Here is a 17,254-nt window from a genome sequence, read left to right as displayed (position 1 = left end):
CTAAGATGCCTTCTAATGCTATTTCTAGGATCCTGAGTCACTGATGATCCTATGAGCCCCTTCTCTCCTGCCTGACATACTGACCTCCTGATGGTAGGAAAAATGTTGTTGAGGCACAGCTGACTCTCCTTGACCCCATTTGGAGTTTTCTTGGCAAAGATACTAGAGATTTGCTATTGCTTTTTCCATATCATTTTACAGATGAGGAAACTGAGGCAAACTGGGTTAAGTGACTTGTCCAGGGTCACACAGCTAATAAGTATCTTAGGCCAGATTTGAATTCAGAAAGATGAGTCTTCCTGACTCTAAGTCATGCACTCTATCCACTGTGCCACCTAAATGCCCAGCAAAAATATTACAGATAATAAAATTAAGTGTGGAAGGGAAGATTTTGTCAAGAAGGGCTGGTGGCCCATATTTGGCCCACAATACATTACCCCTTCCAGTTTCAACACAGGAAGTGACAGATATTTTTAATTTTAAACCTTCCACGTTCTGTCTTAGAATCAATACTTTGTATTGGTTTCAAGGCAGGAGAGTGGTAAGAATTAGGCAATGGGGATTAAATGACTTGTCCAGGGTCACACAGCTAAGAAGTCTGAGGTCATTTTTGAACCCAGGACTTCTCCTCTCCAGTTCTGGTTCTCAAACCAATGAGCCACCTTAATTGCCCTCCCAGTCCGGAAGTGGCAGGTCTTCGGGTAGAACACACCCAGCTCTTGCCAAGCCTGCAGAACCTCTCCTCAGAGGCTGAAGTAGCTGTCCCTACCCATCACTCAAACCCCAGAGATAATCCTGCACCTCAGAACCTTTTAAAATCTCCCAAATAAGATTGTCAGCAGATGTTGGTCACAGCCCTCCTTCACTGCTTATTTTCCCTTACTCTTCCTTTCCCCCAAATTAGCAGGAATCCAGCAGGGCTGCACATGCTCAGCATTTCTCTGCCCCTCCTGCTCTCACCCCAGCCAAGTCTGTACAAAGGCAGTGCAGTGGACAGACTGTTGGACTTGGAGTCTGAGGATCTGGGTTCAAGTCTCAGCTTTTTGGACTATCTCCTCAATCTGTAAAAAGGGGATAACAGTGCACCCACTAAATCTACTCAAAGAATGATTGTGAGAAAAATACTTGGAAAAGCAAACACGATTGAAATATAAGCTTGAAACCTGCCCATCCCGTGTGCACAAGAGGCCCTCCAGGCCCCTGCGTGGAGTCCTGAGCAGAGGGGAGTCACAGGGCAATGCTGTAGTTCCAGAGTGAGCCAGACTAGGGACCCTTTCAGCTATAGATTCCGAGTCCTTACAGCACCTTCCACTGTCCCAGGTAAAGGGCATAACTATTAGAGCTGGGAAATCTAGCCTCATCACTGCCCAAGAGTCCACCTTCTTTTATGTCCTCAGCAGGGCTTCCCCTTGCTGTAGGATAAAAGCAGTTACCCTCCCCCATGCCTGCTGCAAACCTCTATTCTTCCACTAGGATCAACTTCTGGGTTTTCAAAAGAGTGAGTCATTTGGTTTGGGTCCAGAGGTATTTTTATCAGCATAATGTTCCATTAATGAATTCTCCAAATATCACTGGAAATATTTGCAAATGCACCAAGCAGCCCCTTGCTTCTATGCATCACTTTCCCTATCTGACTGAAATGATAAACTAGCCCCCTCCCCAAACACACACACACACACGTGTAAAAGTCCCCAAAAGAAATAATGTTGGATGCCTCATAAACCCAACTGGCTCACAGTGATCGTCCCAGTCCTGGCAAGCAGAAAAGTTTCTCTACAAAAGAAAATATTTTAGGATTCATCCATTTCCTTATGATGAAAGACACAGGAACATTTTCACAACCTTTGGGAAAGGGCCAAGGGCCCAGCTGTAAAAATACAAACCAGGACAATCCATGACATACAGTTGGAAATTTTATTTCAGAAAAGGCTTTGTAAAGAAAACCATTTTCTTAAATTTCTACCCTGCACTGCAACTGAGAGAAGTATAAACATAGAATGCAAGACCTAGAAGAGTCATTAGAAGACAAAATGTTGATGCTGTAAGGGACGTTTCATAATCTAAGATATTATCACTGGAGAGGCCCATTGAGATCACCTAACACTACTCCTCCCAATTTATAGTGAAGTAAACTGGGGCCCATCAAGAAGAAAAGATTTAACCAACATCACACAGCTATTAATTTGAAAGTAGATCTTCTCATCTTGAATTCAGGGTTCTTTCCAGGACACTATAGCTTCACCTCCTGACCCCAACAATTACAATTGATTAAAGCCATTTACCATCTCCACTTACTAAAAACACCCAATACAGATCGGAAACCTTAAATACATTGCTTACAAAATCATCTCTGACTTCAAATATGCCTGGGATTAAATCTCCATATTTCAATATTCATGAAGCATTGACATAAAGTCACAGAGACTTGGTGCCCTCTGATGACAATCATCCTTGGGCTCCTGCTGCTCACTATTATAAGCCCAGTGGTGCTACTTTGCTAACTTGAAGACTGGCAGCAACACCCCCCCCCCCCCAGCCTCCACCCCTATATCACCTGCTGTGGAGGATACGCCAGGCATTACTGGTGTACTATTATGTATACTTTCAGGAAGATGTGAAAAGTGTGGACAAAGAACAAAGGGTCTGGCCCTGATATGCAGAAATAATCAACCCCAGGCTATGACAGCCTGACAGCCACACAAAGGAACTGGGGGAGTGGAATAGTGTGGTAGAAACAGAGCTAGCTTTATTATCAAAAGACCTAGCTTCAAATCCTGTCTTGGCCATTTACTAGGGCAGCTAGGTGATGCAGTGGATAGAGCACAGAGACTAGAGTCAGGGAGACCCAAGTCCAAATCCAGTCTCAAACACTTACTAACTATATGACTCTGAATTAATTACTTAACTCTGTTTCCCTCAGTTTCCTCATCTGTAAAATGAGCTGGAAAAGGAAATGGCAAACCACTCTAGTCATTTTGCCAAGAAAACCCCAATGGAGTCATGAAGAGTCAGACTGAACTGAACAACATCTTTATACTAATTTATCTGATCTTAGACAAGTAATTTCTTTGAACTTTAGTTTCTCTTTTGTAAAATGAGAAGTTTGGATTAAATGTGCTCTCATGGTCTCTCCCTGTTCTATATCTATGATCTTTGATCCTCCATTTCTAAAAGACCATTTCAAATGATGCCACATGAATCTCTATCACTGCAACCCTTTAAGCAAGAGTTTGGAAAAGTACTTGAAGGTAATCCTAGAAAGAGGGTATCTACTGTGGTGTTAGATGAGTCAGAGGGCCTTCATCCTACCTGTGACATTCTCCAAGTCTAGGACTTCTTTCCTTACTTTCCCCCTTTTTGATATGAATGACTGTTGGATGAAGAGAAATGAAAGTCCTCCATCTCAGATCACTGAAATCCTATTCATCCTTTATGGTCTGGTTCAAATGTTTCATTTATGATACTTAGGTCAGTTATAATTATTTGTGTCCATGTTTTATTTTTTCAATTAGACTGTGAATTCCCTGAAAGCAGTAGTTGATTTTCATTCATACCTCTCTTAACCACAGGTCTCAGCACTTCAAAAATATTAATTAAATTAAATTTATCCCAGACCTTGGGTTCTTATAGTGGAATTGGTCATTTCCTTTTAATTGGCTCTAATTCCTCTGGCAAGGCCCTTATCCAAGGAGCTTCTCTCAAGTTCAGGCTAGGGGGAAATATGTCTCCTCCTTAAATAGCTTCATTTTTTATCTTGTCCATTGGATAACAATACCTAGAACAAATTCTAGGTTTCTCCCTAGAACCTATAGGCAGCCAGAGTAACTGGACAATCCATAACTTTTCCTAGCCAAATCCCCAAGCAGTGGGAATCTCTCAGGAAGATTTCATATTGTTCTGATTGCACCTTCCCCCTTTTAACCCACTCCCAACTCAGTATGAAGGCTCCATTATGCCTCTGAATTAATGTCTTTTATTTTCAAAGCCCAATAAACCTTCTCCAGGGTTCCACTCCGTCTAAACAGATTCCACCTACTCTGTCCAAGGACCTATTCAATCTTGCCAAGATTCCATCAAATTTCTACAAGATTCCATACAATCTCTGTAAGATTCCACTTAGCCTCTTCAAAGTCCCATCCAGAATCTCCTCCTTAGTCTCTCTAGGGCCTACCTCACTCTAACCACATGTGAATTTATGATTTGTTCTTTTATTTCTATGGCCAGCTTCTCTGGTCCTGCGATCTAGATCAAACCTATATCTTCTACCTGCATGAAGGAAGCTGAATAGTTCATGATGAATATGTAAGACAGAGGTCCTTCCTAGGTAGAGGGTCACTCTTTCACAAGGAAACTAAGCTCTCCATAGATTTTCAAGTTGAACAGCTAGACAGAATTGTCAGTGCCACTGAAGTAATTTTTGACATAGGACTGAAGGTTTAGGATTTGTATGTTAAAGAACTTTAAAGAACACAATTTAGAGATGAGGAACCTGTGGTGCAAGGAAACTTTCTGTTCTATCCAAAGCTCAGCCTCCCTATTCAGAAGTCCAAGAGAAATAGACTAGACACAAAAAAGGAGGCAGCTGACTGCATGCACTTAAGGGTAAGAAACAGACCTCTTGAAATCCTGCCTTTGACCAGTAAAGTAAAAAGAGATTGGCTAATCCTCAAAATGGCCCAGGACCTTTTGGAAAATATTCTAGAATTCTAATAAGTTGTGAAGCTACCACAAATTCATTTCTCACTCCTGATTGCTGCATCATCTATGCCCAGGAAGGCTCGGCCCTAGCAGAAACTCATGCTAGAAAAATCTTTTAGACTTCTCCAGGTGTTCAAGGATCATCTTTCTTTCTCTCTTTCAATACTCATGAGAGTCTAGGGCCTTTATACTAAGAGATGAAGTCACAATTCCATAGTTATCAGCCATCTTACTCTTATAACATGATATCTTTCATTCATTCATTCTTTCATCCAAAAAGTATTTATTGAAGGTCAAGCATAGTGGCACAAGTCTGTAATTCTTGATACTGAAAAAGATGAAGCTGATGGATCAATTGAACTCGGGGGTTCTAAGCTATAGTAGGCTAAGTCAATGAATTAAATTATCAACCCTAAGACTTGATCCCAATATGGTGAGCCCCTAGGAGCAAGAGGAAGGAAGGGGCCACTAGGCTGTACTGGCCCAGGTCAGAAAAATGAAACAGGGTAAAGCTTCTGTGTCAAAGAATAATGAGACTGGGGGCAGCTGGGTAGCTCAGTAGATTGAGAGCCAGGCCTAGAGAAAGGAGGTCCTCAGTTCAAATGTGGTCTCAGACACTTCTTAACTATGTGACCCTGGATAAGTCACTTAACCCCCATTGCTTATCCCTTACTGCTCTTCAGCCTAGGAACCAATACACAGTATTGATTCCAAGACGGAAGGTAAGGGTTTAAAAAAAAATAATGGGACTAGGCCCATAAGTGCTTGTTGTATTTCCAGCCCAGGTGAGATAGGGAGTCCCAATCTAAAATATGCATACATACACACACACACACACACACACACACACACACACACATATTTACTGAGTGTCTACTATGTACACAGAAAAAAACACTTGGCATTCACATGGAAAAAGACAATTCTTACCCATGTCTACAGGGAGAACCAGGCATGAGCAAAGTTAAGAAAATTGTTAATAGATATCCAATGACGAGCTAAAGCTAACAAATTATTTTGACTTTTTTTTGCATTTTATTAAATCAACATTTAATAGTTACATGTAAAGTTCTGAACTAGCATTCAAACACTCAACTGTTCAAATCAAAGACGGTGAAAACAAAGCTGAAGTACGACAGACAGCTCACAGAAAAAGGTCCTGAGTGATGTGGTAGCCTCAAGAGCTAATTCATCAGAAATGGCATTAGCTGAAGCAAGATGTGCAAAACAAGCTAGGAAATATTCTCTGCATACTGATTGTCCACCAGTTAGACTGTTGGTCCTAATTTGGGGGACTCTTAGGAAGGATGTTGAAAAACTCCAGCATTTCAAGAGAAGAAGCTCAGGATGGTGAGGAGACTAAAATATAGAGCCAGAGGATTGATTAAAAGAACTGAGAGGTAGTTTTTGTATTAAAAAATATAAGATTTGGACAATATGATCTCTAAAGGCCTCTCAGTTCTAATATTCAATGTTTCTCTGGTTTTACAAAGAGTTTCCAATGTAACAGGGTAAAGATGATATATGAATAAATCAATGTAACACAAAATAATCTCTGCAAATTCAGATAAAAAATTAAAGATCTTCCTTACCAAAAAGGGGATCAGAGCACCTGGGTTTGAAGGCCAGCTCTAACACTTATAAGACATGCTTATGCCTGTCTAAGTTTTGAAATCTATAAAATGGGGTTAATAACTCTTAAGAGTGCCCAGTAGGAAACAGCTTTGTAAATTGCTAAGTGCTGAACCATTATTACATTCCCATACCTTTACCCCAGAGTAAGGAGTCAATGTTTAACAGTCAACTCTGACCAAAACATAAGGTCAACAGAGCAAACTTTTAAATTTATCCTGCCTTAATTAACATTTTCTCCTCACTTTCTGAAGTCTAGACAATCTAGACAAAACAATAAATCAAGTTTGATTTCTAATATTTGCCAATTTCCTGTTTGTAAATGCTCTTTATTTTATTTATATTTATGTATAATTTATATAAAATATAAATATAAAAATATTTATAAAAAATAAAATCTTACAATCAGAAATCTGAACTGTTTCTACTACATGCCTGCCTTTATGCCAATTCATGCTGTCATTCAAACCAAATAGATCATTTTTGTATAAAGATGACTATGAACCATATAGCAGAGGAACTACAGAGGAACTACATGGGATCCAAGAAAAGGAAACACCTAAATTTCCAACATCCTGCATGACAAAAAGACATAGTCCCCAACAAGCAGGACTGGCCCTCATCACATGTGATAGGTGCAGATAAAGCAAAGCTCTTCCATGTTCTTTCTTCATGTCATCATCTATCTTCTTTCGATCTTAGTTTTACACCCTTTCTGAATCTATTTGTTCCACCATCCATTCCCTGAGGCTCTAGCACTAGAAATTCAGAAACATAATTTGAGTTCAAGCATTACCTATCTCATTGCTTTAATGGATATGTTACCTTAATGATGTGGACACTCTTGCTAATGTTACAGATTGAACCCATCTGTGCCTTCTCATCCTGTCTGATTCCTGGCTATTCTCTTTACTAAGTCCTTTACAGAAATATGGACCAGCAAAGAGTAATCATAGCAGAACCAGGCAGCAGGGTAACAAGGATTTACAGTTAGATTTCAATTACAAGTGCAAATAAAGAGTCCTCTAAAATGGCTGTATTATTCAAATTCACACTGCATATCTCCATTGGGCTAGAACTAATTACCATATTTTATATGATTGTTATGTTGAATAGTGCAAGTTTGAATATATTCAATCACTCTGGGGGCATATATTATTTGCATTAAGAAGGACTTTGTTGTATTAAGTATTTTTATGTGCCAGGCATTGTGCCAAGTGCCAAAGATACAAATATGAGCAAAAAGGATAATAGTCAGGGGCAACTAAGTGGTTCAGTGGATAGAGAGCCAGGCCTGAGGACAAATTTAGTTCAAAGGCCTGGGTTCAAATTTAGTCCTGGACACTTCCTAGTTGTGTAACCCTGGGCAAGTCCCCAATTGCCTAGCCTTTGCCACTCTTCTGCCTTGGAACCCATACTTAGTATCAATTCTAAGACAGAAGTTAAGGGGTTAAAAAAAAAGGATGATAGTCCCTGCCCTCCAGAATTTAAGAGAGAGAAAATAACACATTAATTAAATGGGGAAGGAGAATAGGAAGTATCACTCAGGGTCATGGTAGCCAAGCCCCTGGGATCAGAAATCCAAACCAAGAGGAAAATAAAGCATCTCCTGAACATAACCTTGAGTAACGCTTCTTATATATAATTCACTGATAGGAATACTTCAATATTTTTATAGAAGGCTAGACCTCTAGTGCACTTAGGCTCACCCAGAATTTTTACTCTTTAGAAATTGTGATATTCTATGCTTCACAGCTACCAGGAGAGTTTAGGTTTTTCGGTTGTTTTGTTTGTTTTTTAATGTGTTGGAAGTTTTGTTTGTTTTTTTCTTGCTTTGTTTTGTTTTGGCAAGCAACTTGAAATCCTAAAAAGTGCTACACATTTTCTCCATAGAAATCCAAACTGCTTTCTTCTTCACCAACTTAGAGAATGCTTTGCTCCCTTAACTCTGCCTCTTCATTTCTCTGGCTTCCTTCAAGACTTAGCTCAAAAAACCCATCTTCTGCAGGAGGCTTTTCTGGGTTCTCACAAATACCAGTGCCAGCTTGAATATTTCCTCCTAAATTCTTCCTCTATGTGTATGTGTATGTGTGTGTTACATGCATATATACCTGTATGTTAATGTCATATACAGATATATATAAATATGTACATATGCATGCATATACCTTCTTTATAACTAGTTTTTGGGGTTTTTTTTGCTTCTTTACATTTTATCTCCCCCAAACAGTGAGCTCCTTGAGGGCAGGATTTATTTTTGTTTTCTTTGTATTCCTGGTATGTAGCACAGTACTTGGCATGTCAGTAAATGCTTAATAAATGCTTGTTAACTGAATGACTGGTCACAGCTCATCATCTACCTCTGGTGCCTAGTTAATCTATTGTTACAATTAAAATTCTTTGGAGATTATTTTAATTAATTTTTAAAATTTCTTTCCCCTCCAATTATATGTAAAAAAAGTTTCCAATAATTTCCAAAGAATATTAATTCTTTTTCCTCCCTTCCTTCCCCCCAAATACCCCACCTTGAGGTGATAAGCACTCTAATATAGATTTTATATATACAATTATATAACACATTTCCCCATATTAATCCTTTGTGGAAGGAAACAGAAAAGAAAAATTAAGAAGTGAAAAAAGCTTGCTTTGGTCTGGATTCAGACTCAGTTTTTTTGTTTTCTCTCTGGAAATATATGGCATTTTTTATCATGAGGTTTTGGGATAGTTTTGGATCACTGTGCTGCTGAGAATAGCTTTTATTCACAGTTGTTCATTATAAAATATTCCTGTCACCGTACAATGTCCTCTTGGTTCTGCTTATTTCATTCTGCTTCAATTTGTATAAATCTTCCCAGGTTTATCTGAGCTCTTCCTACTCATCATTTCTTATAGCACAGTATTATTCCATTATAAACATATGCTATAGGGGGAAGCTGAATGGCTCAGTGGATTGAGAGCTAGGCCTAAAGATGGGAGGTTCTAGGTTCAAATGTGACCCAGACACTTCCTAGCTGTGTGACCCTGGGCAAGTCACTTAATCCCCGTTGCCTAGTCCTTACCACTCTTCTGCCTTAGAAATACACAGTATTGATTCCAGGATTATCCAGGATTATTCCAGGATTCTTCCAGTAAGGGTTTTAAAAACACTCATATACTATAACAGCCATTTTGGAACCGTATTTAAATTTTATAATTATTATTAAAAAGCAGGAAAAGAAAGAAAGATAAAAGCCTGAGCCACATGTAGATGGCTTACTCTTTTGGTCACCTCCTACTGGGGCTGCACCAGCCCAGAATCAGACTGCTGACTTCCTCTGTTCATGATTCCAAGGGAAGAGAGTGACTTCCTCTCCCCTCTGTCAATTTATGCTCTTTGTGACATCCCTTACCCAAGCTTCTTTGATTGGTGGACTCAGACTTCAAGTCAGACTAGAGGTGGGTCTTCCAAAGGGCCAAGAGAAACCATGTGGGCTTTAGAATGGCCACATAGCATATATTTGCATCTCTTAGCATGGTAGACAAGAAGAGGGAGGACTCCACCCAGGGCCTCAGAGAGATGTGGTTCAGAGATTCTGATGTATGATTTTTTGCTTTGAAATGAAAAGGTTGTTTTGGGGATCCAAAAAGGGGTTCAAATTAATATTAACTTTCCATATAAATATATAGATACACAATGCCTACACACACACATACACAGCAACATACATGAATGTAGGCATACACACATACACACACACATTGGTAGGCTAAGTTCAATCAGAGATTCAGCTAACTTCATGTCAGAACAAGAGATATTCTTCATCTTTTTTTTACTTTATTGTTAGGCTAATTTTTTTTTTTAGTAGCTATGGATTTCATTATGGAACCCCTGAAGTATTCTAGAGCTCAATCCAATCCAAGGTCCACAAATAGGAGATTCTGAATCATTATCTATAGAAAATCTCCCTTCTATTTTGACCCAATGTCAGACATCTTCCATGACAGCATTAAGTATCTTTGGTGAGCAGATACTCTCTCATGTCTTGATTGATAATCCTAAAACTATTGGTATAATCATCTCTATTGTTGTAACTATCCTGACTAGTGTTTGGTCTTAATATAAAGAGGAGACACTTTGCTGGAACAGAGCCTTTAAGATGATATTTTACTCTGGGGCTGTTGGGTGGCCAATGGATAGAGAGCCAGACCTAGAGATGGAAGGTCCTTGGTTCAATCTGACCTCTCTCTGTGAACCTGGGAAAGTAACTTAACCTTCAGTGCTTAATCCTTATCACTCTTCTACCTTGAAACTGATACTTAATATCAATTTTAAGATAGAAGGTAAGGTTTAAAAAAAGACTGCTGAATGAAATGTTTCTTTTATAAACATAAATGATAAATACAGCACGTTATACATTGTTTACACCTTTCAATTAATTGTGTAACTGTAATGATGTGACCTGCTATAGAAAAGGATTGGTAAAAAGACTGCCAGTACCCTTTTAATAGTTTCATCCATACGCTTGCATTTCTCATAAAGATTTTATACCAGATGAGAGAGTACTTTTGGGGTCTGTTGCTACTGATGTCCCCTCAATCACCTTTTTTAAAACTGATGATACTATCTACATTTCAGTCCAATCATTGCCATCTTCTGCTCTTTCAAACATCTTGAAACTGATCCTACAATGCCCATAACCATAACTACCAGGGCAGTTTGACCTCGGGGGTTCTGAGATTCAAATGGACTAGGCTGATCTGGTGTCTGTACTGTTCAGCATCAATATGATAAGCCCTCCAGGAGCAGGGGGCCACCAGGTTGCCTAAAGAGGGGTCAACTAGCCCAGGTTAGAAATGGAGCCAGTCAAAATTCTTTTGATATCAGACCTGTGGGTAGCCCATGTACTTTCCCATCTGGAAAAGATAGGGAGATTAAACACTAAAGAAAAGAAAAACGCTTCTAAATACTTTCAAAACTATTACCTCTAGCATTAATTTCTTTTGTGTATACATGTCTGATCTAGCTGTTTTTCCCAATTTCATCTTTTTAAATGTCATTTCCTTTCTTGTATAAAGTCTAATATTGAGTTGATAATGGCTTAATATTGTTTCTGAGTTGACGGAGTCCAAATGAACTAGTTCCATTAAGAATGAAAATAGATTGGGATGGAATATTTGTTTCATTTTGGGTCTATTTGTTGTCTTTTGGCTTCATCTATAAAAGCTTTGGGAATGATCTGGCTTAGTTAGATGTCAACAAGCTTTCTGCAGATTCGTTTTCCCCTCCAATGCTTTTCACTATTTTGCTCTATAATATTGTTAATAATTTCCACCATTTTCTTCCATAAAAATGTATAAATCAGTGTGTACTATGCCCCATGTTGACCTTAACTGCTATACCTCAGTTCTTGGCAAGGATATCAATTGTGGCATAGCTAAGTCATTTTCAGGGTGAGTAGTGTTGGCCTCTTTATCACAGTTGTTTTATTCCTATAGAAAACATCTATAAGAAATGGTTATAATTACAGTCAATGCCTTTTCCTGCACCCACTCCCCACTTGGCACTTTGTTTCAACTAGCTGATTTGGAATTGTCCAAAGTAGATCTTATTCTCTCTATCCTTCTAGTGTGTTGTTGACTTTGGCCTTTGTTCTATCTAGAAAGCTGATTCAGAAACAACTCCCACACTGGTAACCTGTATTAACTTTTGTTAAGCTGTAGACAATTTCTATTTTTGTCACGCTGTTTGGTATTCAGCATGTCCATCAGACTGCTTTCTTGAAGTATGCATAAATACCTTCTTCAAAGCATGAGGCTTTGGCCTCCAAATTCCAAACTTCATTTTCCATTGTTTCCTCCATTCCTACCTTCAGAGAAGAGTCAGTGAACACAAATGTATGTCCTGAACATAGGAAAGGGTTAAAGACTGATTATAGCTTAAGGTTCCAGGAAACAATTGCAATTTAATGGTAGTGAATAGAACATTCAGATACTCTAAACAAATTAGAGAAAGAAAGATTTCAAAGGGCCTGTCCATTGCCTTTTGAACCACTGTCCACAGTTCAGCCTGTCCCCGCCCCAAAAGGCCTTATGTGTTTTAAACAAGCATCCTATCTGCTATTTCCCAGAATCCTCAGGTTGTGTTTCCCAAACAGAAGGGATTTTTTATTTTATGTCAGAGTGTTCAAAGATGAAGAGACAAGTGTCTCAAATTGACCTCTGGATAATCTCACTGTACTCTGGACAGCATTCTGGGAAGGGTCACTCCCATCCTACCAATCACTGTAGAATCACAAGGTTTTATGCCTTTGGAGTCCTTTCTATACCTTCTTCCCTTTGATCTTGGGCCATGAGGAACATTCTCACACAGGAGGTTTCTGGAGGCCTTCTGAGTTTCAGTTCTCTCCAGTCTTCTTCCTCCACCTCTTTTCATTCCAAGTTGACTCTGACCCCACCTTTATTTTTCTAGGGTTCTGACTATGTTGTCTCTGGTCTGCACTCTCTGAATGAGGTTGACACTTTATTTTTCTTTCCATATTAGATCGACAAGAAGAGGATAATAGTGATCCCATCCTCAATGTTTCTATTTTACATCCCCTCTATGCAAAACCTACTTATCAGGGAGAAGTCTAAAGTCTGATGAAGACTGGATCAGGGGCCTGGTCTTCAGAATATACCTCCAAAGAATCATATTATACTTAAAAAAAAACCCTCTTACTTTCCATCTTAGAATCAATATTATGTGTTGGTTCTCAGGCAGAAGAGGAGTAAGGGATAGACAATGGAGGGGGTTAAGTGACTTGCCCAGGGTCAGACAATTAAGAAGTATTTAAGACCAAATTTGAACCCAGGGTATCCTACCTCTGGGCCTGGCACTCTATCCACTGAACCACCAAATTGCCCCTCTATATCTATACCTTTAATCCTCAAGATTTCTACCTAAAAATGATTCCTGCTGATATTTCTTACAAAGATTAAAATTAACTCTCTCCTGGTTGTGAAGATTAAAATTATAACCCCCCTGTCTATTTTTAGAACTCCTTACTTAAAGTTGAGTATGGAGTTCTGTCCATTTTTAGATCTAATCACCAAAAGTGTAAACATCCCACTTAATCATTAAGTGGGAGGCCTGTGACCCACATGTGCAATAGTGGGTGACGAATCAGAATCAACTGACTGCCTCCTGGGCAGTCCTAAGCAAGGCTTTAGACTATGATTTGTTCACATAAAAGTGAAGGAAGACACAGAAAGTGACATAAAAGTATCTTTAAAAGGGAGTGAAAACTTCCTAAGTGGAGTTTGACTGACAGTTCTTCATTCTTGGAAGTGGAGACTGGAGACAATTCTTCATTATTTGGAGTGGAGGTTGGTCCAGAGACCCTGTTCCTGGTGAGGCTGTTCTAAAATCTCTTCCTTTGAACTGACACATAGTAAGTGAAAAGCTGACTCTTAACTGCTGTATTTTCTGGGGAAAAAAAAAAAAACTAACCTCAAGAGAGTCTTACTTTATCCTTTTTCTGATTTTCGTATTTCAGTCTTTCTACATTTTATAAATAAATTGTAAATAAATCTCTTTGGAATAAATAAAATTTCTAGCAACCATACTCTTAAATAATCTAGTCCAATCCTTTTAAAATTAACCCCTCCCCCCCCTTACATTCTCTTCTTAAACTCATCCATTCTGGAAGAGAGTTCATATGTCATCTGGTTCAAGCTATAACTGAATAGGAATCCCCTTTATCATTTCCCTAAGTAGTAGTCATTCAATCTTTGTTTAAAGTCCTCCAGTGATTTTGGGGTTTGGGTATTTCCTCATAACAATGACCAACATGGAAGTAAGTTTTGCATATGTCTAGAGTGAATTTCTTTCTCTCCCTTGTCACTGTCTTGACATCACATGGAGGTGAAATACCAGTGAGTAAATTGAGATAGATGAGCCTCCACCAAAGGAAGTTGAGTCATGAGACAGGAAGCAATGGAATCAAGAGTGCTGTGAGACAACAGAACAATTTCCTAGGCACTGTCCCCCTGGGTGGCCCAGGCAAATTGAGAGACAGTGGTTGGCTCCTGAGATGTGATATATGAGAGTCAGTGGGTGGAGAAAAGATTTTATAAATTGAGTCAAGAAGGAAGTGGGGGCTTTGGCAAGCTGTGGATAGTACTGACTGGAACCTGGTGGAGTAGAGTGAGGAGGCCCACAATGATGGCCACAGATTAGCTAAGTGCCTACTTTTCCCTCTCCTTCCTCCTCCTCCTCCTTTTGATTTAATCAAGTCATTAAGCTACAACCAGCCTCATAATTTTTAATTCTTACACATGACAATACATGTATAACCCAGATCAAATTGCTTACTATCTCTGAGAGGAGAGAGGGGAAAGAAGGGAGGGGAATAATTTGGATCTTATAATTTTGGAAAAATTTATTTCAAATTGTTATTACATGCAATTGGAAAAACAAAATCTTTAAAATAAACAAATAAATAAATAATAAAGTCCTTCAGTGATGAGGAACTCACTAACTTTCAAGGCAAGTCCTTCCACTTTTAAACTGAATAGTCAAGGATTCTTGTCTTGATAGTCAACTAGAAGATTCCTTTGACTTTGGTTCCATCTTCAGACCAATTATCCAAAAGATTTAGCATTCTTAGGATACATATTCTTAAAATCTGCCAAGTATCTGACATATACAAAAGTAGAATAAAATCATTAATCACACTAATTTGGGCCTCAGTTTCCCTAACTAGAAAATAAGGGATACCAGATGATTTCTAAGATGCCTGCCAACTCTAAGTCCTGTGATCCTATAAGTTACAAAGCATGATAGTTATGAGACTTTAAGACATAGAATATTATATTGGAAAGGAATGTCAGTACCTGTAATATAAGACAAGAATGTGAAACAGCACACTTCGCTACAACTTTGAATGTTAGAGATGGAATTGACAGAACATGGAATGTCAAATCTGGAGGGGACATTGGAACATGGAAATTAGTATGTCAGACCTAGAAGCAACATTAGAACATGGAATATTAGAGATGAAAATGCCCATACAATCCAGAATATTATAACTGGAAGAGATCCTAGAACACAAGAGTATATCAATTCAGAGCTTAATTGGACCTTCCAATGTACAATTGCAAAATTCTTAGGAACTCCAGAGATCACCACCTTCAACTCTCTCATATTAGAGAGAAAGAAACTGAAAGTCCTTATTCAGAAGTATCTTGAAAAATATCTTACTGTATATAGATGTGTGTGTTTGTGCAGCATGTGTGTGAGGTGTGTGTGTGTGTGTGTGTGTGTGTTTTCTACTTCTCTTCTTTCTCTGCCAAGGTCACTGGGGCTTACAACTGATCCACTGTACTTTCATGGTGGGAGGTAATAGCCAGCTGCTAATGGCTCTCACTGCTATGAACAATGTTCTCTCTTCAGGATCCTCCTCCATCTAGACCTTACAAAGAACAATAACCAACCCTTTCTCACCACCCGAATGAAGCTAATTTGATATTGGATTTCAGTAATAGAAATGCAATGTACTATATTCCCTCAATGACCCCTTCCAACCCTGAGGTTCTAGGAATCTGTAATTCTTTGGCACATCATAGACATCTATGCAAGGCATTACCACAATTCTTCATTTTTCTAGTGACCCTGCATGGCTGCTGGATGTCTTGCTAGGGCTTCTGTTTATCCACTACACAACATGTTTTATACAAATACAAAAAAGAGGGAAGCAGTGGTCCCACTGCTCTCAGTCTCAGTCAGATCCTATTTAGTATATTATTCAGTTCAGGGCAACATATTTTGAAGGGATTTTTGAAAAAAAGTATATCTTGGAGTCACTAAGTGGCTCAGTAGATTGAGAGGCAGGCCTGAGAGATTCTGGGCTCAAATCTAACCTCAGACACTTCTTAGCTGTGTGACCCTGGGCAAGTCACTTAACCCCCATTACCTAGCCCTTACCATTTTTCTGCCTTGGGACCAATACAAAGTATTGATTTTAAGGTGAAAGGTAAGGATTTTTTTTAAAGTCTTCAAGCAGAGGATAAGTATCCATTTTTAAGTGACACTATAGAGAGGATTTCAGTTTTAGTTAGGAGATGAACTGGATTGGCTCAATAGTCTCTTCCAACTCTTGACAGGCTAAGATTCCACAATTCTTTGGCACATCACAGACATCTATGCAAGGCACTGCCACAATTTTTCATTTTTCCAATGACCCTGAGTAGATACTTTACTAGAGCTTCTGCCCATCTACTACCCAGATCATGCTTTAGTCTTACCTGGGACTCTTCCTAGACCAGTTGGAGTGAGCCATTGGGGCCCCCATAGGACAGGGGTCTTGTGAGGAAGTTAGAACTCTACGAAACTGCGTAACAGGATATACAGCAGAGGCACATGTGGAAGGAGCAAAGCTTTTGGTGGTGGACAGTGGTATGTGACCACTTGTATAAAGGGGAGTAGAGAGAGGTGATGAGGCAGCAGGGGGCTCAGTGGATAGAGCCAGGCCTGGAGTCACCAAGACTCATCTGGTGATACCAAGACTCATCTGGTGATTTTGAATCTGGCTTCAGACATTTAATACCTGTGTGACCCTGTGACCTATGTAATTCCTGTAGAATCAGTTTCCTGATCTGTAAAATGAGCTGGAAAAGAAAATGGCAAACCACTCTAGTATCTTTGCCAAGAAAACCCCAAATGGTGTCAATGAAGAGTCAGAAAGAACTGAACAAAAAAAATGAATGTAACAGACAAAGTAGGGGGAGAATAAGGAAAGCATGGTGCTGATCTGGGGGTCAGGAAGACCTTGGACCAAATCCTTTCTCTGACATATGTTAGCTTTTTGATCCTGGGCAAGTCGCTTAATTTCTCTTGAGACTCAATAGTCCCATCTGTAAAATTATGATCATGATATCTTTAGTTAGTACCCGATCTCATAGGGCT

The 17,254-nt window shown here is 39.1% G+C and overlaps 1 protein-coding gene across 3 annotated transcripts in view; it reads right to left on the bottom strand.

Annotated features, from left to right (window-relative positions):
* Positions 1–17,254, bottom strand: part of ADAMTS2 (ADAM metallopeptidase with thrombospondin type 1 motif 2) — a 535,678-nt gene that overhangs the window by 286,991 nt on the left and 231,433 nt on the right. The window lies entirely within an intron of this gene.

The sequence above is a fragment of the Monodelphis domestica genome, chromosome 1 (genome assembly GCF_027887165.1).
Source record: "Monodelphis domestica isolate mMonDom1 chromosome 1, mMonDom1.pri, whole genome shotgun sequence".
Taxonomy (NCBI): Eukaryota; Metazoa; Chordata; class Mammalia; order Didelphimorphia; family Didelphidae; genus Monodelphis; species Monodelphis domestica.
The sequence above is the reverse complement of the archived record's forward strand: the minus strand, read 5'-3'. Positions and strand labels throughout refer to the sequence as shown.